The sequence below is a fragment of the Cibotium barometz genome, chromosome 28 (assembly GCF_041138505.1).
Source record: "Cibotium barometz isolate CiBa-2024 chromosome 28, ASM4113850v1, whole genome shotgun sequence".
Classification (NCBI taxonomy): Eukaryota; Viridiplantae; Streptophyta; class Polypodiopsida; order Cyatheales; family Cibotiaceae; genus Cibotium; species Cibotium barometz.
This window is the reverse complement of record NC_141073.1, coordinates 24,004,679-24,027,343: the sequence shown is the minus strand read 5'-3', so window position 1 is coordinate 24,027,343 and position 22,665 is coordinate 24,004,679.

The window sequence follows — 22,665 nt, the reverse complement described above, 5'->3', positions numbered from 1 at the left end:
CACAGATCAGCCTATATCTAATGCAGATGTGCATGATGCACTTGAGGATGAGAGACAAGAGATTGAGGGCTCTAGGAACATGCCTAGATGGCTGGTGCAGACTTTGCGTGACAGCAAGTTGGATGCCCCTTTGTCTAGTCGCACTCGTTCTGGCTCTCATGGTGCCTCTTATGCGTCAGATTGTTATGCATTGGCTGTTTCTAGTATGTGCGATGAAAGTGAGCCTGTTTCATTTGATGAGGCACAAAGTTCAGAAAATTGGATGGCTGCTATGCAAGCAGAATACGATGCTATTATGAAGAATAGTACATGGTCTTTATGTGACTTGCCCCCTGGCAAGAAGGCCATTGGCACTAAGTGGGTATACAAATTGAAGCGTAAGCCTGATGGCACAGTGGATCGCCATAAGGCTAGGCTTGTTGCAAAAGGTTATGCTCAAGAGAAGGGCATTGATTTTGATGAGACTTTTGCTCCCACATGTCGTATGACCACTGTTCGTAGCATCTGTGCATTAGCAGCTCATAATGGTTGGAATGTACATCAGCTGGACATAAAGACTGCGTTCTTAAATGGAGATTTGCATGAGGAGGTGTATGTATCGCAGCCTCGTGGTTTTGTTCAAAGAGGGCAGGAAAACAAAGTGTGCAGGTTAAAAAAGGCTTTATATGGTTTAAAGCAAGCTCCACGAGCTTGGTATGAAAAAATACATGCATATTTGACTGCACATGGGTTTCAGAATAGTCCAACAGAAAGCACTTTGTATGTTAAACGTGTGGATGGTGTACATCTAATCATTGCTCTCTATGTCGATGACATGCTGCTCACAGGACCAAATGAGAGTCATATTGCTGATTTTAAGGCTGATTTGAATGCCTCTTTTGAGATGTCAGATTTGGGGCATTTGCATCATTATTTGGGGATACAATTTAAGCAGTGTGATGGAGGTATTGCTTTGTGTCAGACAAAGTATATTGAAACATTGTTGCGGAGATTTGGCCTTGAAGACTGCAAGCCTATTGCTACTCCAATGGAGACAGGTTTGAAGTTGAGTCTTCATGATGCTGGAGATCACTTTGATGTCACACTCTATCAGACAGCTGTTGGTTGCCTCATTTATGTATGCATTACGAGGCCAGACATTCAGTTTGCAGTCTCACAGGTGAGCAGATTTATGCATAGCCCAGGCATTAAGCATTGGCAGGCAGTGAAGCGTATCTTTCGCTATTTGAGTGGTACTCGGCATCTTGGGTTGTTTTATCCCAAGGGGGGATCATTGCCGCCAGATTTACATGTTTTTTCAGATTCTGACTGGGCTGGTTGTTATGACACACGCGTGTCCACGAGTGGTTTTTGCTTCATGCTTGGAAGCTCATGCATATCATGGTTGAGCAAGAAGCAGCCTACTGTGGCCACTTCTAGTTGTGAAGCTGAGTACAGGGCAGCTTTCACAGCTACGGTTGAGTGTGTGTGGCTCAGACGCCTTATGGCTGATTTGGGTGTTGGGCAGCCATCTGCCACCACCATCTTCACTGACAGTCAGAGCGCATTGGCAGTTGCGCGGAACCCAGTGTTCCATGCTCGTACGAAGCACATTGAGGTGCACTACCATTATGTCAGGGAGAGACTCTCTGCAGGAGAGATCAGTTTGGCTTATGTGCCAACACAGGATAACCTTGCAGACCTTTTCACAAAGGCTCTGCCTCGTGAGAAGTTCGAAGCTTTTCGCAAAGCTTTGGGCTTACTCCCTTTTGTGGATTCGTCCACATAGCTAGACACTTCCCTATACATGAGTGCTAGCTCTTGTTCACCGCATCACTCCAGGGGGGATTCGTTACCATATTATAGTAGTGATGTGTGTGAACACACTTAGGACCGCCGGGGCACTTTTTCCCTCACTAGGAGGTTTTTTCCCCCGTGCATTGTATATACGCCCATTATCTTCTAGGGCTTGTTATCTTTCATTTTTGGCACTCATAATACACTACTGTGTTGTGCTCAAGCTTCCTCATCTTCTTGAAGTTGTGTGTGCATTCCTGCAACCCTAATTCCAACATTCGTGACATAGTGAATTTCTTTTAGTAACTTTAAATTTCTTTTATCAAACTTCTAAAGTGCTTTAAAACACTTAAAAAGTACTTATTAATGTAGACAAAGCTTTTCAATGAGAGACTTATAATTTTGTTATCTATGATTCTTGAAACGTGTCTTTGTTGTTGCTAGATAATATATGTGGATCCATGCCACATAAGGACAACCCTTTCTCACATGCTTCGATTTGCCCTTGCACATGCCCTACACTGTTCGGAGAAGGCATTGCTCTTATTTCCTCAAGTTGTCCAGCTCAACCATGAACATTTGTGCCACATCCGAGGCTCCTTCTTGGCACAATATGTCATCTCTCTTGCTCTCATAATCATTTTTTGAAGGCTCAAAATTTGTGCTTTCCCCAGCATAGTTGCTTTTGCTCTTTCTTCGTGGATCATGTTTGCCTACTAAATTATCTTAGAAGTAGCCAATGCCCAAAGCGATTTGATGTCTACACTCTTAGAAGCCCCCCCCAGTACCCTTCTTAGAGGGTACACTCCTAGCACCACATGCGGAGGACCATTGACCTTCAAAGCACCCTTCTCTAAGGCTACACTCCTAGAAGCACAAGGAGGGCCATTGACCTTCCTCCAGTTGTTAATTTTTTGATCAATCCCTTTGCATGATGAGCTCACATTCCTCAAAACATTCCCCCAAAATAGTGCCCACCCATGCTATTGTATATTCATCTGGATTTTCCCGGGCTGTAGGACATCACTCATACACAAAGCACCTCGCAAACTTTGTTGGTAGCTCACCATTGTTGGGGGGTGCCTGGTACACCTTCTAGTATAACAACCGGCATTCTTTGACAAATTATGGGCGCAGCATATTTAGAAACAGCTTTGTGTTCTTTTTGTGACCAAAATTGAAGACTGTTAGCCAATCTTTGTCTTTACTATAGGGAAACTATTGGGGGGGCTTGCCTGATAAACTTAACCCGTATTCTGAATGCAACTCCTTAGTTGTGTAGCAAAATTTGGCCAAAATAAGGATATTCATAATCCTTTGCCATCCTCTTACTAGTCCCTAAAGGAAAAACTAGAAGACATCAGCCTAGAGGCAAAAAAAAATTAAGACCTTTAACATGCATAAGCCAGAAAACATCAAAACTTTAAACATGCATCACCATGACCTTGAGGATTCAATGTTAACAAAGGAAATACTTGGTTTCGGGGCCTATACAATAAAGGATTTAGGATTGTTCTTCTTGGTTAGAGTCGTCATATGGTGGTGCTACTATGGGGGAACTGAGTTGAAGAAGCAATGCCAAAGCTAAAGAAGGTGATTAAGGCTCTGAGAAAATTGAGGGATGGAGTCGTGTACAAATTTGAAGGTTCATGAAAAAGTGGCACAAAGTAAGCCTTGGTATGGTTTCATGATTACATGAAACAACCAAAACGTGCGTAGTTATTACTTCTTTTTGGGTTTTTTGGTTTTCTATTTGGGGTTTTCAAGAATTCTAAACCACTTTTCTAGAACTACTAAAATTGTGGAATTTTGGTACCACCTAACCATGCTTTCACCCCCCTCTCTTTAAGTGGTTGTGCAATTACGTTCCAACATCATTGAGTTGACAACTAGCACAAAGGTCATAGTAGGGAATTCCATTTTGTGCTCCCTTGGTTGTGCTAATACTAAAGTGTTGATATACACATTAAAAATTGGATCCCAATTGGGGCATCTTAAGACGGGTGCACTTGCTAATGCCATCTTCAATTTTTTGTACACCCATTGGCATTCATTTTTCCATTCGAAGAAAATCATCAATTTATATAAGGGTATAGCATATATGGCATACAAGAAGATGAATCTTTAATAATATCCTATGTGCCCCACGAATCCCTCCACCCTCTTGTAATTGGTAGGTGGTGGCAACTCTAAGATCACACTAATCTTGTTCTCTCGTATGTGGAGATGGTGTTCTTGGAGACAATATTTAAGTGGGTTTAATGAGATGCGTTAGAGTCTACATCTCTTAAAGACTAGCCAAAGATGAGCAAGATGCTCATTGCACTTTGTGTCTATACATAGGTTATCAATGAATATCTCCAAGATCTTCCAAAGGAGATCCTTGAAGGTTGTACATATAAAGTGTTGGAAGCTGGCAGGGGCAATGGTCAAGTTGCATGGCATGACACAATATGCTTAGGTTTCCCACTTTGTAGCAAATGTTGTCTTATATTTATTGACTAGGTCGATCATTGCTTGGATATAGCAAATGTTATCTTATATTAATCAGCTGGGTCGATCATCACTTGGTTGCAACTAGAGAAGCCATCTAGGAAGCTGTAAGCTTCTACTCTCATGGAGCAAACTATGATGACATCAACCTTTTTAAGATTAACACACACACTCTAAGCTTTTTTCTCTTTTTGGGAATGATCACTATTGGTGACACCCACTCAATATGCTTGATCTCATACACAAATCTCGCGCTGATGGGTTTTTCTAGCTCTTCTTTGATCATTTGTCTGCTCTTGAGATTCATGTGATAGGCCCTCTGTTTGGATGGTTTTGCACCTTTATAGAGATGGATGGTGTGTTTCACCAGTTCCGAAGGAATTCCCTTCATGTCAGTGTATCTCTAGAGGCCTCTATGCATCTAAGAATAAGGGGCCTCTATGTATAAGAGGCTTCTATACATAGATGCATAGAGGCCTCTAGGCATAGCTACCTAGAGGCCTCTTATGGATAGAGGCAATGCATAGACATAGAGGCCTCTATGTAGCATAAGAGGCAATGCATAGGAATAAAGGCCTCTATGCATAAGAGGATTTGCAAGAAAGTACAAACATGCACCATCTTATGAGGGAAAATGTCTCACCACCCATGAAAGCTTGCTTGAGTAAGAAAGTGATTAGTAAAATTAGTGATTATTAGTTATTGTGAGATAAGGGCTTATATTTATCTTATACACTCTTGCCTCTTTTCACACTCTTGCCTCTTTTCACACTCACTAATTCTCTTGGCCCTCACTCTTGCCTCTTTTCACACTCACTTATTCTCTTGGAACTCACATTTGGCCATGGCCATGGCCATGGCCCCTTTGGTCCATTATTTTACAAGGCTTGACCATTTTTACAAGGCATGTGAATCTACTACATCACAAACCATCCCCACTTAAAATGGTTTTGTCCTCAAAACCAAAATGGATGCTTAATCCAATCCAATGAGTGAGGTCTCCATCAAGGACCCATATCATTCTTTATTCACCTCTAATCATGTGTAAGGGTAAAGAGGCTCAAATATATAATTTCAGTTCAAGAGAGCATACTTGAGCATTATAGCCTCATATCCACATGTAATGCTCTCAAAGCATAGCATATGGCACATGGCTTCCGTGAAGTGTATATACCAAATACATGCAAAATTGGCATTCCCAAGGTCTCATAAAACAGTAAATAACATGAAATTACAAGAAGCATATTCACTGTTATATTCAACTCATATAACCCCATCAAATGCATCCAAAAGGTCTTCAAAACCTATCAACATGGAAGCGGGTTGCCAAGTTGCTTTATCTTGAGGTAAACCTGTCTATTTGACAAGGTACTCTTGCAAAGTACGATTTCAAATAACCCTCTCTCTCATGCCCAACAATTTCTCTGAAACATATTCAACCATACCTTCCTCATTCATAGGAGGTATCTTATCCAAAACTTGCACTTCCAACCCAACACATGCTTTCAAGTGAGATACATGAAAGACATTATGCATCCTTATGGTGTAATGGAGTAGCAATTGATATGCCACTTCTCCAACTCTCCTCAACACTTAAGGCTTGTATAGACCATAGTAGTAGCAAGTCTAGTGTTGGTATAACCCTTGAGATATCCATATCTTGTCTAAGGTATCCTCAAGAACACACAACCTCTCTCTTTAAATTCTAATTGTATTCTATGTGCACCTTCATAATGCTTGATCTTCTCTTGAGACTTCTTGTTGTTATCTTTTCATGTTTGCAAGAGGCCTTGAACCCTTTCCACTTCATTCTTAGCATGAGGATTCACATTTTCTTGCTTGAAAGCCACACTATGCACATGCATCTTCTAGCCATACATAGCCTTAGAAGGTGACATCCCTCCATGGTAATGTAAGCGAATTTTGCCAAATGCACCCATGCATGCACTATCTCATAGAAATATTGCCTCAAATAAGTCTCAAGCCACTTGTTGACTCTTTTAATGAATGTGGATGGATGGGTAACCAAGAATGGGTATTCCAAGACTAAGGTGATGCTGGGCCAAATGGAGAGTGCATCAAGGTGCACATAGTGACATATATGTCATATAATGATACTTGGGTGTTTGTCTACCATGTGACTATGTGTTGTTCAGTCCTTTAAGAACCAAGAGTCATGGCAAAGCTAGAGGCAATTGGACTGGGAATGGTTATTATACTTGAATCAAGGGAAAACACAAGAGGAGTTTTGGCTACACTTGGAATGGATTACAAAGGGATACATGCTTGTATCAATGATTGTATTCTATTTTGGGGTTTTGACAACAATAAGGCCATCAATTGCCCAAAGTGCGAAGCACCTTGGTATTGAAATGATTTGTAAGATGCAAAGGTTTTGAGGTCATTACTACACGCATTCAACACATGGTTTGATGTAAAGCCATTGTCGAGATCTTCACATGGCATGCACAACATCGATACACTGATGGTATGATGGGAATCTTGAAAAATTCACCCGTATGAAAAAATATTAAGGAACAATGGCCCGAATTCAAAGAGGAGTCACATCACTTGAGGCTTGGATTGGGGATGGATGGATTTAATCCATTGTTGGCATAAGATTGACATCATGGAGCACATGGCTGATTGTGGTGATGAACTATAATCTTCCTCCTTTGGAAGTCCATTAAGAAAGGTTATGTGGTGCTGCCCTTCTTGTGCTCGGTGAAGAACATGGATGTGTACGTGGAGTCTTTAATTGATGAGCTTCAAATATTATAGCATGGCATCAAAGTGCATAATATGTCATGATCGCGTTCATAATGTAGTGTGGACATGAAGGCAATTTTGATGTGGACGATGCATGAATTTCCAGGATATAGCGAGTGCCCCTGTATGCTTTCTATCTTGCTTCTCCATTTTTACAAAGGCAATTTTGATGTGGACGATGAATGAATTTTTCAGGATATAGCAAGTGCTGTATGCTTTTTATCCTACTTCTCCATTCTAAACAAGGTATAGATTCCTCTTTTGTAATGGGCTCTCTCATGATATTAAGTAGGTCTCACAACTTCCAAGCATAATGTTTGCCCAATTTGCGGGAATCTCTTTTATAATGGATTTTTGGCAAGATGAAAGAGACATTTTGTGCTGCCATGTGAAGGTTCTAACAAACATACTTTATATGTATACGTAATTAACACTCTTCACGTTCCTCTAACTAGGTTGTGTTTTAACCAGATGTAAATGATGCCAAGTGGTGTTATGCCATACAAATTGCTCCTTGGTCTCAAAATGAGGAGGTTAAGGAGCTCATGAATGAGCTAGTGGAAGTAGATCAAGATGCGGAGGATGAAGTAAGAGAACATGCGATACCACCAATTAGCAATTAAGTAGATGCTTCTCACGTCTAAGATTATGAAGTAGGAAAAAATAAGATACCACCAATTACAAATTAAGTAGATGGTTCCCATGTCTAAGATGATGAAACAAATGCCAAAAGATGCTAGTGATCTGGACTATGATGATTCTGCTAGTGACCTTTTTTTTTTTCCATATTGGGGCCATGGAGCTTAACATAGACTCATCGGCATGTATGAATTTGATTCAAGGTATAATCGATGAAGGGCATGCATGGATTTGATTCATGGTATAATCGATGAAGGGAAACCCCTAACTAATCATCACCAATACATTTATTTCGTTGCATACGCGCAGGTTAATAAGCTCAACAGGCCGAGGTTCTTGTTCACTCGGTCATGGCCCAGTGGGACTCTTCCCATGACGCTTTCCACGCCTTGAGAGTGCGGGATCTCGCTCTCTCACTTGCCTCCGAGGAGGTCTTCTCTCCCAATGGAAGCCAAATTGTAAGTCTTTTTTCCTCTCTTATGCCCGTCTTATGACATAACATACGTGCAAACCTATGAGCACGAGCATGTGCACGAGGATGAGGATGAGGATGAGGATGAGGATGAGCATGAGCATGTGCATGTGCATGTGCATCTATATGTGTATATTGAGTTTTTAAAAGTACATATAGCATTGGGTATATGTGTATGAACATGCATATCTACACATGTATGCATATCAAATACAAGGACTTCACATACAAACAGACACAAACACTCCACATGCTCTTTGGAACACTAGTCACGTTCTTAGGTGGGATTCAAAGTGTGCTCGAGGGGTTTAGAAGCCATTGAATGCTGTCGTAGGTGAATGGAGTTAAGGTATTGGTGCTCGTAGATTGAGGCATGGTCAAAGATTTCAATGTGCAGAAATAGGGAGCTCAAGTACATAGTTTTTTTTTTCTTTTTTGGGGGGGCGGAAACAAGATCCTTGTATTAGTTAACAAAAAACAGCCTCGAAGGGCTAAATACAAACTCGCCTCCATGTGCGGAGCGAGGACCAAAGAACAAAGGGGAAGAAAGATGCAGTTCTCCTCTGGCTGGCTCCTCTATGAGGAGAAGGCTATCTCATACAAGGGGTGAGGGAGGGAATAACCACACAAGTGGTCTATAGTGCCAAGTGGGCTCACCACCTCTATCTCTGAGAAAAGGGCCAGGTCGCCAGAGCCTTAAGAAGGCTTTCCGACGCTTCCACATACGGTCACAACCACCCGGCAGCTTCCCTCACTGGTCGCGGAGAGTATGAATGATGTCGAGCCAAATGCTCCGATGGACTTTGCAGGCGGAGTGTGGGTGCCTTTGATGACTTCGTTGCATCGAGCTCTCAAGATGTGCCATGTTGCAATGTTGCTACAAATCTCCCATCTCTGGCATAAACCAGGAGTCCAGTGATCAGTAGATGACTGGCATTGCTGAAATGCGAAGGTGAGTGATCTGAAGGGCCTCCACCTTCCTCCTCATAAGCCATGGCAACCTCAGTCTCAGTAGCCCAAGTGACAGTGCCCCATGAAATAGTACGGGTAGAGGTCTTGTCCATCGTGAAGATCGCGAGAATTGGTTGTCCAAATTGTTGAGCCTTCGGGCAATCCCAAAGACAATGTCGCTGAGACTCTTGGGGTTGGCCACACCCCGGACATGCTGCTGGTCTACCGCCAATGGCTAGCCACGTGCCAACAACCGCCAAACTCCTATGTGCTAGGAACCACAAAAAGAGGGTGATCTTCTGAGGTTGAAAACTATCCTAGAGCCTCTTCCAAAAATCTGAGAGAAACGCAGTGAGAGGCCCTGAGTCTGCCAGTGTCGTGCTGCTATCGTAGTGCCCTCGACCTCGGGCATTTGGATCCTGCGGCCTAGCCGTGCGGTGTATGTGAAAAATGAGGAACCTAGAGTCTCCTCCCTATCTGCAGGATCATGCCAAGTCCACTCCCTCGAGTCCCATTGGATGCACATGATGGGCTGGCTCTCCGAGATCCATAAACGCTAGAGTCTATCCCTGGCCACCTTGGCTGGAGGGTGGTCAATGTGCCACTCATGTGCATGAAATCCAAACACCCGCACCCTTTTTAAGTTGTGCATCCACTGAAGTCATTCAAGGGGGGTTCTGATCTCTGTAATCTGCCACCATGAGGTCCAATCGAAAAAGTGAGCAAGGCGCAACTCTCATCCGCACCATGGACTGCCAAGAGAATATCATGCCTAGTAAACACTCCTAGCCACTACGGGGGAGTAGGGTCAGGGAATCGGGATAGGGGCCAGCCACTCCAGAGGAATAGTATGTCTACAAGGAATAGAAAGAGGTAAGGTGTTAGTGGGCAGTCTTGTCGAACTAAGCGAGAAAGGGGAAATTTGTCACCTATGGCTCTCTAAATGAGAACCTGATTGTGAGAGGCCAAGTAAAGTCCAGAACACCACGGATCCACTCCACTGGAAAATCCATCCGGTACATCGTGCCCTCCAAAAAGCCCTAGTCAAAGTCTCTCTAACATGGCGCCTGTGGTCATAATCTCATTGAAGGCTCCTCGAAGGCCACCTTCCATGGGATCCCAATAACGAAGAAGAAAGGAAACTGGAAGTCTATTCGCCTCCGGGCATTTGTCCCTAGGAAGAGCCGTCAAGGCCTCCGCTAGCTCCTCTGCTGTGAAGGGAGTCAATAGGAAGGTCCGGAGAGCAGGGGGAACCACCTCTCTTGTGTGCCACTAGACTCTCTCTCATGCATCCTCCACCTGTGAGGATAATGGGGCACCCGTGTGAGAAGGGATCTGAAAAAATATGTGGCAATGGCTCTCACATGGGATGATAGCTCCATCTTGGCCTCGCAGCCTGCGAATACTGTCTCTCCGCCTATGCGAGCCGGCAATCTCAAAGAATTCCCTAGTGACTCTTATCTCCGGCCTGGGTCCAGAAGGAAGCTCTCGCATGGTATCAATACTCCAGCTTTGTAGGGGAGGCATCTAGTTGACTCTCAATCCACGGGCTATTTGGGGAACTCTCCTGAAGTCGTTGGAGAGAAGCAAGGCCACTGCGAATGCTCCTCTCCTGCTCACGGAATCTCGCCAATCTGCTTCGTGTTGCCTCCTATAGTAAACTACTAATCTTGCCAAGGCTAGAATCCAAGGTGCCTGCGGCAGAACGTGAGAGAAAATCTAGCCCCTCCCATATCTGCTATATCCTGCTGCATATCTCAAAGTCTTGTATGAGGCTGTCCGGAATCCTAGTGCTCAAGTGTCTGGCCAGCCTCTAGGGGTCCTCCAAGGACAAAATAACTGGAGCATGATCGGAGAAGGTAGTGCTTGCCAAGATACCAATCATGTCCCCACGACCGCAAGCCCACTCATCCACATAGAATCTATCAAGTTGAGAAAGATTGGGGCTGGTGCTCCTCCTTCCGAACGCGAGAAGCACAAACTCTTGGGACTGTGTCCAAACTTTGGCAAGTGACAAGGGTCCTGTCTCCTAAGTGCCAGGATCAACTCCTCCAAAGCAGAGTACTCTGAGCCAAAAATTGTAGCCATTCCTCCTCTGAGTCTATCCTTTGCTGATTCTATCATGTTGAAGTCCCCACCCATGCACCAAAAATCGGCGTGAGGGAGGGATTGACGAACTGTACTCTAGAAGGTGGCTCTGTTTGCAGCGACGTTCAGAGCATAAACATTAAGGAAGCCCACACAGTCCTCGCCAATCCTAATGGTAACCTAGTGCGCTTGCCCAGTGTCTATGATGCTTGAGCCAACAACAGCCGGCAAGAGCTACTCATTGATAGAAATACAAACTCCCCCCTGCGTCCCGGAAGGGCCAAAAGAGGGAGACCAAAAAGTGTGACTTCTGCTTGGTAAAATCTTCCCACAGCGAGACGGGTACGCCCCTCGGAAGGATGGTGCTCTTGGAGTAAAAGAATATCAATGGGTCCCTCTATGGAGTTCTCCTCTAAGGACGGCGTGCCTCTGAAAACACCGAGGCTCCCCCAAACCCTGAATGTGCCATGAGGCAATCCGCATATCAATCTCTGTGGAAGGCGGAACTATCGGAACTGCCCTCCACTCGAAGAGTCTTGGGTGTAGGTTTCGACGGGGAGCAGTCACAATCACTCCTAGAATGAAGGCACGCTAGGTGGGCAGATCCTGTCCTTCATGTGTTGCCACTCTGTCTGAGCTTGAGATTAAGCATACTCAGAACTCCACTTGTCGCAATGCAAGTACTTGTAGGTGGGGGGAAGGGGTACTGCTACTTGGATATGAAGGAACACAAATAGCAGCACCTCTAAGCTGGAGGACACCACCTCCCAGTTGAAACCGAGGTGGGTAGTACAATCCAAATTTCTAAGAATATTAAACTTCACATTAAAGACACTAGGTACAGATAGCTTCACTAGTTACAACCACACTCACCCACACTCACTTAATGAGTATTAAAGATTTGGAGAAGTTGACAACCCAACAATGGGTCCGGAATGGGCCGGCCCTCCCCATAGAGATAAAACTTTATTACAGGGAGTATTTACAGATACATGTAGAGGGTGCTCTTGCACTGGATTTCCAAGTATCTAAGATGAAAACAATATGAAACAAGTTCCTCCGCCCAAGCCCAAGGCAAGGGGTGTTTCCAGCTTCACACTAGCCTAGTGTGGATCTTAGAGGAGAAGCCTAGTCTCACATAGTCTACTATGTGGATCTCACAAGCACTCCCAGTCTCACACTAAACTAAATGCTCCTACACAGCCTTGGTCGCTTGGTTCTCAATTCCCAAATGAAATCATTTGCTGTAACATCATACCTTCCATTTGTTACTCTTTTAAGACACCGGTAAGTGTTGTGTCAAGAGAAGAGCTTGAGGAAGAGCCTTCAGCAGTTCCCACACTTAAGTTTATGAATGATTCACCATCCACTTGAATATGGAAAAGTGGATGATAACAAATAGCTGTCCTTCCCTGTTCGCAGCCCCTATATGTGTGAGAAAGTAGATGATGATGATGATGGCCTGCTGTTCCACTCTGTATGCAGCCCTAAGCAGCAACTGCAATAAGAGACAGAATTTTTGACAAGCTGTTCCCCCTCTTCTATGTGTGCAGGTTTGGGAGGTTGAGAAAAGGCTTGATGGGATCTGCCCGCTGATTCTCCCTCTGCACGCAGCAGTGAAGAAAGGAGAGAAGAAGGTTCAGCTCTCTCTTAATGGAAGGGAGAGAGAGAGAACATCCTTTCGCTTCAGTCCACCGATCTGCAAGAGAGAGTCGGAGAGAGAGATGAGATTCCCTTCACTTCAGTTTGACGACTACAGGGGAGAGAGAGATTAAGGAGGATGTAACCCCTTTTCGCTTCAGTCGGCTCCTTCCAGGAGAAGGTGTTTCCAGCTGCTTTCCATGCTTCTCCCTGTCGGTGTGAAGGAGTCAAAACGGCGCCTTGTTCTTTGCCAGCCAGCCACCTTCGTTTCCCCACCTCGTCTGTCATGCTTGAGAAGGGGGCATGTTACACGTGGCCAGCGATGCTTTATTATTATTGTACTTTTGAATACAACCAGCCTTCGTAAATGATACAAGTCCTTTAATACAATTGACTTAAAATTTGGGGTGCCCATTGGGGTGTTCACACCCATTTTTAATGTGAGTGTGAACACTCCGCATTATAAAAACATAACTAAGCCTTAGTCAAGAATTTTGAGCTTTTCGACGGCCAGTATTGGTGCTTGCAAAAGCCAATCACAAATCAACAGGCAAAGGCATCCACACAGTCTCGTAGCTAGTAGTTATGGGCGTCCCCAGCGCTATGAGATCACACATAAACAATTCTTTTATCTTCGCACATACATAAAATGAAGTGCACATGCAAATATACATTGGAAATCCTCCGTTCTCAAGCCATGTATCTCACTCAAGGGTCTCATCATACTAGATGACCCCGAGCTCTAGTGTTCCCAGTCATACTGGTCACACCTCCAGGCCTACTAGTCACACTAGCACTGCCGAATGTGCTACTGATCATATCAACAAAGCTCTCATCCCTCTGGAAATATCAATCCATGTCATAGGACTATTGATCATATCAGCAAAGCCCAAATATTGGATATCCCGAGGGTGATTCACTAGTCAAACTGGTGTCCAAATGCATAGAAAGATTCGGTGAGAATCTATCTTTGCATTTATTTGAGGATACCTTGTTGTCTAGGGAGCCAAATGGTGACACCCGTCATGATCTCTAGCCTCCTAGCTTCATCCGAGCCAAGGGCCAAAGATGGGTAAGCATGTCGGTGATGTGCGTATCATGTAGATGATGCGAAAGCTCCACTGCTTGCCCTTGGATGGCGGCAGACACTGACTCCAAATCCCAATTTGTCCCCGGGAATGAACTTAAGGGGAAGGAGAAGATCATTGCGCCACTCTGTGGCATGGACGGCCTGGAGTGATGAAACACCACACAGATTTGAATGGGAGCCATCGTCTCCACGAAAATCTCAATTCCTTCGATAGGGAGACAATGGAAGAAACTGTCACATGCACTCTGCACTGTAGTGCATGGTGACAAGATGGCTTATCATCAGTGCAACATTGTACAATATTAAAACCCTTTAGGATTTGATATTTGTCGTACGCCGTGACCCCATTGTAATCCTCAGTCCAGGATAAAGAGAATGTGGGGGAAAGGGAGACCTTCAAACCCTAGCAAGCAAACACACACACAAGAGAGAGCAAGACACAAGAGAGAGATGGATAGCTGAATTTTCTTCTATCTTCTTCTCTACTCAACCAACATAACATAAAGATAAGAGTACACACTATATGGGTTAGTACTCAACTACTACAAGGGTGAGTCCATAATGTGAACCCGACTAAATGAGCTAGCGCTATAACTATGTCAGTCTCTAGTAATCCAAAATGGCTGTCACATAGCCTGTCATCCCACTGGCCGCATACCACTCATAATCTCACCAACCATGCCAGTGGTGTAGATGTGGAAGCTATCACCCAGGTGGGTCATCAATGTCCAACGTAGCACTAGCTGAGCTCGATATCTCAACACTCCCCCTCGAGCTCAACTCCACACAGTGCACTCCAAGTAAGCTCCTAAACCTGTGGAGCTTCTCTGTGCCCAATGCCACCTGATCCTATGTGCTGACATATACCAGATCTAAATCTCCTGCTAGAACCTTCTCCCTCACAAAGTGATAATGCATCTCAATGTGCTTCGTTCTAGCATGATATACTGGGTTACTGGCCAACTATATGCTGCTCATGTTGTCACAATATGACAACTGCCCTATCCACGGGCTCTCCTATGTCACGAAGTAGCTTTTGAAACCAAACTGCCTCACACGCTGCCATAGCAGCACCCTTGTACTCTGCTTCTGTACTCGACAAGGCAACTGTTGGCTGCTTCTTACTGCCCCAACTCACAGCAGCACTCCCAAATGAGAACATAAAACCACTGGTAGATCTCCTGTCTGCAATACTACCAGCCCAATCAGCATTTGTGTACCCATGCAACTGTAACTCTTTACCAGCCTCATAGAAAAGTCCATAATCAATTGTGGACTTTATGTACCTGAGGATCTGTCTTGCCGCATCCAAGTGTGGCTTCCAAGGGGCTTGCATAAACTGACTCACAAGTCCAACAGCATAGCTCAAGTTTGGCCTTGTAATTGTCATGTAGATCAAACTACCCACTATGCGCCTGTATGTAGTGGGGTCCTCCAAAAGCTCACCTGTATCCGTGGAAAGCTGTGTTCTGCTCCAATGGCATTGAAATAGGCTTGTAGCTTGTCATACCATACTTGGACAACATGTCCAAGTCATACCGCTTCTGCAATAGCAAAATGCCATGAGGTGATCTCACCACCTCTATGCTCAAGAAATACCGCAGCTCACCTAAATCCTTTATCTCAAACTTCTGCTTCAAAAGCATCTTGACATCATGTATGTCTGCATCACTCTCACCGATGATAATCAAGTCATCCACATAGTTGACTAATAGCATGATCCCTCTATCTGTCTTTTTCACATATAGTGAAAAATCTGCATTGAATATCTGAAATCCAATGGTAATAAGATACTCCCCGATCTTGTTTGACCATGCTCTGAGTGCCTGCTTCTTCAAGCCATATAAGGCTTTGCGTAACCTACACACAAAATCTGGATGTGCATCACTCATAACCTGGTGGCTGCATCATGTACACTTCTTCTTGCAAATCACCATGTAAGAAAGCATTCTTTACATCCATTTGATGTAAAGACCAACCCTTCGTTGTAGCCATAGCAATGACAGCTCTCACGGTTGCCATTCTTGCAACCGGGATGAATGTCTCCTCATAGTCTATGCCATTGTCTCCTTCTACATAATCCCAAAATCCTTTAGCCATTAGGAAATTGGTCATTATGAACTTCCAGACATGGAAGTTATTCTTATCCTGTAAGACCCCCAACCCGTAGGGCGGGGGAATCCTTTTGATAGGCAGTTAAGTCTCGTGTTATTTTCCGATTGACGACACCTCGATCTCGTAGAAATACGAGGTTACGAGCAAACGGACGGACCTAATTCTATCTCGCAGGGGAAGCGTAGTCATCCTGAAGGAAATTCTAACCTCCAGCACGGAATGTGCGTGGAGATGGAACAAGACCCACACTTGGTTCAAGGAAGCCAACGCCTTTTTCCCCCGTATTCATGAGGCACGGCCGCTGGCTCGGTCCCCTAAAACAAGTCTTGTTCGTGACTCTACTATTCCCTAAATATCGTAGGTTACGACTAGTAGAAAGCTACTCGACTGATCGGGTCCACCCATCCTTAGAATGGTACTGTCAGGGCATCCATTCTCCCACTTTCCACACACTCACCCGTTCAATTGTTTCCTAATTAAGTCCTACCACACTGTGAAACACTTAAAAACAAATTCCTTTGTTAATTAATTACACTTGATTCCTTAAAGAAGGTCTTTCTTAGCACAACATTGAAATCAACGAGCATACTTACAGTGAAAAATATTTACAAAGACCCTGAAACCGGGCCGATATTCCAATCCAAACTCATGTCCAAACCATAACCATAACCACAACTACATCGATAATCTAGAATTCGATCTTCCAGCCTCAACCAGCTGGGTAAACCTCACGGACCGTCTCCCCTCGTCGTCAGCCAGCCGATGAGGGCCAAGCCGTCCTGTCACCCCCTCAGGTACTGACGCTTGTACCAAACCCTCTCGCTCTTCGGAGGGGACGTCTCCTCATGAGGTGGGGGTTAAGTCACCGCACTAGCCTGGACCCACAGAACTAGGCAGCATGTATACATCACCCTGGTGGTGAAAACCAATTCCCAGTGGCATAGGAGGGGATTGCCCTGGGCCGACTCCCGGCCTCGCTATATCCTCCGCCCGGCTACACAGGCAAGCACGGAGTTAGCTAAGGGGGGGAGAAGCTGTACCTGCATGTTAGCAATAAAGCAACAGTATATCCAATAAAAAGAGACATAGCCTTTATTCAATGAATTCACGCATTAACAAAAACCATCGTTTCGGAAAGACAATGATTCAAAAGCAAGATTACTTTCCTATAACTTTACTTAAGAGTAACCATAAGGTACTTTAGGCCATCTATACTAGGGGTTTAACCTTGGTTCCTTTCCTATTATTACGAATCTTTGCATTAAGCTTCATAAGAGAGAATTTTACTTAAAACTGTTTAAATGACCAACCTGGTTATCGTTTTCATGCCTATTCACTTCAAGAGGGGCGAAGTCGATTGCAGGGACGCGATTTGCTTCATTCCCTCCTTGGGCAGCGCGCGGTTCTTCAATTCGGCGGCGTTTCGGCGCCATAGGAGCACTAGAGTTTTAAGAGGATAGAGAGAAAACGAGGTGAATATAAGAGGTTGGGAGCGTGGAGAGGAAAGAGAGAATTCTATTGGTTCAAACGGATTCGAAAACGGAGTCCGTTTGGGGTAGGAAAAGCTTGTTGGGCTTATGGGCAGGAACGACCTCTTAGCCTAAGTTTAAGTCGCCGCATATGGGGGGGGGGGGGAAGGGAATTGAGAGGGGTGTCCTTAACTTGGAGAGCTCTTGAGAAGAGTGTACGTCTAGGGAGGCCTAGGGAAGAGTAAGGCAAGGGGTAGAGGAGAAGCACACTTTAAGTCTATTCACACGGGGGGGGGGGGAGAAGAGTGTAGGACATGTCCTAGAGCTTGAGAGAGAGCTTGCGCGTAGGGGCTTGCTGGGGGCTTGTCTGGAGAAGGGGGCTGGGAGGGTCCTTTTATAGGTGCTGGAGGGTGGACGTCCGGGTACGGGAAGGTGACACCTGGGTGGTGTAGGTGTCCGGGAGAGAGTGTGGGCATGAGACACCTGGGGGTGGAGGTGTCTCGAGGAGAGAGAAAGTGTGACACATGGGGGTGGAGGTGTCCCCAAGAGAGAGAGAGAGCGACACCTGTGGGTGGATAGAGGGTTCTGGGAGGAGGGGGTACGTGTAGGGGTGTGCTGGAGGGTGCGTCTAGGTCGTGTACACGCTTGGGTGTCCCGGGCGGATTGTCGGTTTTTTTCACGGGCGGCGCCCGTGGTGGGGCCCACGCCGGCCGCCCGCCGCCCCGGGGGGGTCAAAAAATTTTATTTGATGAAAATGTCCGGCCTTGCCCCGTGACCATGGGGGCGTGTTCCGTTCGTTGATTAGACGCCTGGATAGTTACTATTTTTGGTCGGAAGTCGCAGATTTAAAGGCTTAAAAGTTTAATTAAACCCATTCCGGGTACCCGTTTTTAGTTCGGAAAAAACTATTTTAAGCGTAAAATTACACGTAGATTCCAATTTTGGATTCAGAATTACAAATTTCTAAGCAAAAATGGCTCATTTTCCAAAAATAGAAGTTTTTTTTATCGAAAAAATGACAAACTAAGTTATATTTTTCAACTCTGAAGCAAGTACAGTGTTATTTACAATGGGTATGTTACATCCTTCCCTACTAAAAGAACTCGAGATGTCCTCATCTCGGCACGAACTCTGGGTAATTCTTTTGGAGGGTTGACTCTTCCTCCCAAGTGGCATCCTCCTCAGGGTAATCCTTCCATTCCACTAAATGTTCCCTAAGGATTCTATTGCGAAGCACTCTTTCTCTAGAGTCGATGATTCTATTTGGTCTCATTTCAAGGACTCCCTGAGTTGGCATTACAATTTGTTCATCATCAAGAACATGATCAGGATGAGGCACATATGGCTTGAGTAAGCTTACATGGAATACATCATGGATTTTGAGGTGGGTTGGGAGGCGAAGTTTGTAGGCATGTTTTCCCAAACATTTGATGACTTCATAAGGCCCACAATACCTTGGACTCAGCTTCCTAAATTTTCCAAGGGATAAAGAACTTCTCTTTGGCCGTACTCGAAGAAAAACTTTGTCTCCTTGCTGAAAAATTCTTTCAGATCTTTTGGTATCAGCATAATGCTTCTGTCGATCCTGGGCGGCTTTAATATCCTTACGAATAGCTTTGGTTTGTTCTTCCATTTCTTCAAGCATTATCCTGGAGGCTTCAACCTTTAGTGTGGGGTCAGAAAAATTTAAGGGGGATAAACATTCCTGACCATAAAGAGCTTTGAATGGTGACATCCCTATGCTTTGGTGATAGGATGTATTGTAAGAGAATTCCACTAGAGAGAGATACTGAATCCACTTCTTTGGTTCACGCCCACAATAGGCTCTCAGGATGTCTTCTATAACCTGATTAACTCTCTCAGTTTGACCATCTGTTTCTGGGTGGTAAGCTGTACTGAAACAAAGTTGTGTTCCAATAGCCTGGAATAATGATGTCCAGAACTTTGAAGTGAAGTCAGAGTCCCGGTCACTGACTATTCTTTTTGGCAATCCATGAAGCCTAAAGATTTCCTTGATGAAAAGGCGGGCAATATCAGAAGATTTAAATGTCTTCTTTACTGGGATAATATGGGTGACTTTGGTAAGCATATCCACAACTACTAAAATAGAATCATATCCTCCTTGTGTTGTGGGAAGACTTGTGACAAAATCCATACTGATACATTCCCACTTCATCTGAGGAATGTCAAGAGGTTGGAGTTTCCCGGGCATTTTGATTCTTTCGGCTTTAATCCTTTGACATGAAAGGCATTGTCTGATGTATTGAAGGATATCTCTCTTCATTCCAGGCCAAAAGTAACTTCTCCTTAAGGCATTCAAGGTTTTTGCATAACCTGGGTGTCCTGCTACGGGGCTATCATGAGCTTCATACAAGATCATCTTCTTCAGCGTAAGATCTTTGGGAATACATAACCTATGCATGAAGTAGAGGCATTCATCATCGAGGGTGTATCCCTTGATCAATATATTTTCCTTTTCTGTGGGTGCCTCCTTGTGAACCAGGCTTACTAGCTTTTGGTAATCAGGGTCATGAAGTGAAACCTGCTTTACCTTCTCTAGGATGGGGTTATTTGGCATAGAGATTGCACTTAGGAAGGATTTGCGACTGAGGGCATCTGCTACAACATTATCCTTTCCAGGACGAAATTTGATATCAAAATCAAACTCTTGCAGAATCTCAATCCACCTTCTTTGCCTCATGTTGAGATTGGGCTGGGTGAAGATCCACTTTAAACTCTGGTGGTCAGTTACAAGCAGAAACTTACGGCCTAGGAGATAGTGTCTCCATAACTTGAAACAATGAACAACTGCAAGGAGTTCCAAATCATGGGTGGCATAATTGACTTCATAGGATTTAAGCTTACGAGAAGTGTAAGCCACAGGCCTTCCTTCTTGAATTAAGACACCACCAAGTGCAAGGCCACTAGCATCAGTGACAACCTCAAACTCTTTGGTGAAGTCAGGGAGCTTCAGAACTGGTGCTGAGGTGAGGATAGCTTTAAGTTGGCTAAAACTGATTTGGTGGATTGGTAACCATACTATCTTGCATTCCTTCTTGAGGAGATCAGTTAAGGGTGCGGCTATCTTGGCATAATCCTTGATGAAGATCCTATACCATCCTGTGATGCCTAGAAACCCACGGATTTCTTTGACTGTCCTAGGGGGTGGCCATTCCAATATATCCTTAACTTTGGCAAGGTCTACTGAGATGCCCTTTGAGGAGACAATGAACCCTAGATATTCAATTTGGGAAGTGAAGAAGGTACATTTGCTTTTCTTGGCATAGAGCTTATGTTCGCGCAGTATTTGCAATACTTTGCGTACATGCTCCTCATGTTCCTCTTTTGACTGAGAATAGACCAAGATGTCATCGAAGAAGACAAGGACAAATTCATCCAAGTAGGGTCGGAAGATATCCTGCATCAGGCGGTTGAAGGTGGCAGGAGCATTGGTTAATCCGAATGGCATGACTGTAAATTCATAGTGGCCATAGCGGGTATTGAAAGCGGTTTTGGAGATATCTGATTCCTTGATCCTAATTTGATAGTAGCCAGACCTTAAATCCATCTTGGAGAAAACTTTGGATCCATAAAGTCTGTCAAGAAGTTCGTCGATGCGAGGAATGGGGTATTTGTTTTTGACAGTGACCTTGTTTAGGCCTCGATAGTCAATACAAAGCCGAAGCGAGCCATCCTTCTTTCTCTGGAAAAGAACAGGTGCTCCCCATGGGGAATTACTAGGGCGAATGAATCCTTGATCAATGAGCTGCCTAAGTTGTTCCTTGAGCTCTATGGCTTCGGGAAGAGACATTTTGTAAGGTCTCCTTGAAACTGATTCAGCACCAGGGATTAACTCAATCCCATGATCTACTTCTCGAGATGGGGGTAGTTTTGTAAGTTCCTCTGGAAAGATATCTGAAAACTCCTGGAGCCAAGAGGGTTCTAAATCTGGGTTGCTTTCTTCTACCTTGTTGAGTTTGACAAGGAAGATCTGTTGGCCCTTGCGCACTCCCTTAAGAAGTCGATTAGCTTTGACCAAATGAAATTTGGGTTTACCTGTTTTTCCCTGGGCTGATACTACCTGTCCTTGACTATTCTTAAAAGTGATGCTTCCTTCAGCACAGTGAATGTCAGCATTGTTTGCAATTAACCAATCCATACCAAGGATTCCATCATAAATCCCTAATGGTAAGCTTCTAAAATACCCATGGGTTGATTCACCATCCAATTCAAATTCAAGATCTCTCACACAATGTCGGGATACTTCTTCTTTTCCACTAGCTAACTCAACAATCATTGCTTGGGCTGGTTTTTGATCTAACTGTAACTTACGCAAGCATTTTGGAGAAAGAAATGAATGCGTACTACCACAATCAACCAAAAGCTGGAAAGATCTACCTTGATAAGTAGCCGGAGCTTGGATAACAGAAAACTGCTGATTAGGTCCTTGATGTTCTATGGCTGCATGAATGGTGGCTTGCTCTTCTTCTTCCATCTCTAAAGTCGGTTCACCAATCATAGAGCAGACACGGGCAGTCACTCCACGACCTCTACCACGTCCACCACCACCTCGTCCAGCCTGGCGGTTATTAGGAGTCCCACGACCTTGAACTCCCCGGCCGCCTTGTGGAGCAGGAATGACATTAGGATTGAGAGAGGATCTTGCAAGTTTGGGGCATTCATTCCGGAAGTGGCCAACTTCATTGCAATAAAAGCACCTTTGGTCCCCATAGGATTCTGAAGTGGAATTAGCATAACTGCGGGGGACAAAATTATTGGGGTACTGACTAATAGTGTTGTGGCGGAAATTCGATTGGTAATTCCTCTGAAGGCGCCCCCTTGGGTTAGACTCAGGATAGACTCTCTTCTTTGCTTGACCACTCTTTACTTCTTTAGCCAGAGGTTTGGCTCGGGTAAGAGCATCTTGCAAGGTAGTTGGCCTCATTGCTTCAAGGCGAGAATCCAAAGGTTCATTTAGCCCTTGGCAAAATCGGGCCACTTGTTGAGTGATCGACATAGGTGGAGCATATTTGCCAAGTGTGACAAATTTTGAGTAGTATTCCTCCAAGGTTAAGCTAAGCTGCTTGAGGCTGAAGAACTCGTTCATCTTAATAGATTCATGAGATGGGGGAAGATAACGGCCCTTCACAGCTTGCTTAATG